Below are 1,511 nucleotides of genomic sequence, written 5' to 3'. Positions count from 1 at the left end.
TGTGTGTGTGCACGTGGGGGTGGGTATAGACCTGGTAGTGGTCTTGCTAGGTCAAAAATTTGCATCATTTAATAGCTTTTGGAGCATAGTTGTAGGAAGAGACTTGAAGTCACTCAAAAGAGTTTTAGCCTGGCCATCCACTTAGGAATGGCCAAGTAGATGAAAAATTTCTACTGCTCACGTTATGATGCATATTTGGACAGATGGCCTTTAGAGCTTGTCCAGCGGTATGTATGTCTCGGACAGATTATACAGCTGGTTAGAGAGTTGTACCATAATAAAAAAAAAGAGTAGTAGTAGTATGAGTTGCATTTCCTTCAGGAAACTGCACAGGTCCTTTAGTGACCCCAAACTTCTCACAAACGAAAGTCCATCTTTATAAAAACCAGTATTAGATCGATATTATACAGCTCTGAGACACAGAGACAAGGAACTAAAAATGAACATCACGTAGAAAACAATGGAGGATCACATGGTGAGTGTGAGCTTTCTGAAAAATAACAAATGAGCAGCTTCATCAAGAACTCAAGTAAAAAATCATCAGAGGGATTATCTAGAAAAAGAAAATGGGGGCGGAGTGAGTAAAGCGCCAGCCCCTGAGTCAGGAGGACCTGGGTTTGGATCCGGCCTCAGATACTTCACACACACACACACACACAGACACACACACAGACACACACACACACACACACACCCTTAGCCGTGTAACCTTGGGCAAGTTACTTAACCCCAATTGCCCTCCAAAAGGCAAAAAAAAAAAAAAAAAAAAGGGGCGGCAAAGGCAAGAGACAACAGTAATCCCCAGCTTGCCTCCTGATTACAGGAGAGAGGGAGCCCTCTAAGGGAAAGTCTCATTAAGGGAGGACATGGAAAAGTTGTAAAGGAAGAGCAGGCATTCGATGGGATATCTGCATCATTAAAGGGAAAGTCATAGATCCAGCTGAGTGTAGGAGGTGAGCATTATGTCATGCCACCCCATTTTATAATGGAAAATGTCCTGGATTTGGAATTATAGAACCCGGGGTTGAGTCCTAACTTGGGTGAGTGACTAAATCTCTTTAGGCTGAAATTTTCTCTTTAAAATGAGAGTTGGGTCATATATATTACCACTAGGGTTCCTTCTAGCTCTAAATCTGTGGTCCTGTATTTCAGCCAAACTGTAACTTTCCAGTTCTCGATTTTCACTCTGTCCTCTTACATCATATTGACTTAGATCATGCTGCCCTTATGCACTCTATGGACAAGTAGAATTGGACTAATTGCCATCCTTTGATTTTAGCTTGACATCTACTGTCTCTGCATTTGTAAATGCTTCCTTCCCCCCCTCCACTCCCACTGCCAATCGGAGACATTCTCAGTGCCTTTGCCTTTTGAGATTCCTTCAAGGTTCTTCTCAACCACCTTCTTCATGAAGCCTTTCCTCTCTATCCTCATTTAGAAAAATACTATATTTTCTCAAAGCTCTTATCAAACAACTTTTGTTTTCTATGAACTGAAATATTCTGTCTTGT

Source organism: Petaurus breviceps, unplaced genomic scaffold (assembly GCF_028583685.1).
Source record: "Petaurus breviceps papuanus isolate PSGF00001 unplaced genomic scaffold, PetGlider_PUasm1.0 220, whole genome shotgun sequence".
In the NCBI taxonomy this organism is placed as follows: domain Eukaryota; kingdom Metazoa; phylum Chordata; class Mammalia; order Diprotodontia; family Petauridae; genus Petaurus; species Petaurus breviceps.
Note: the sequence above shows the minus strand (reverse complement) of the source record.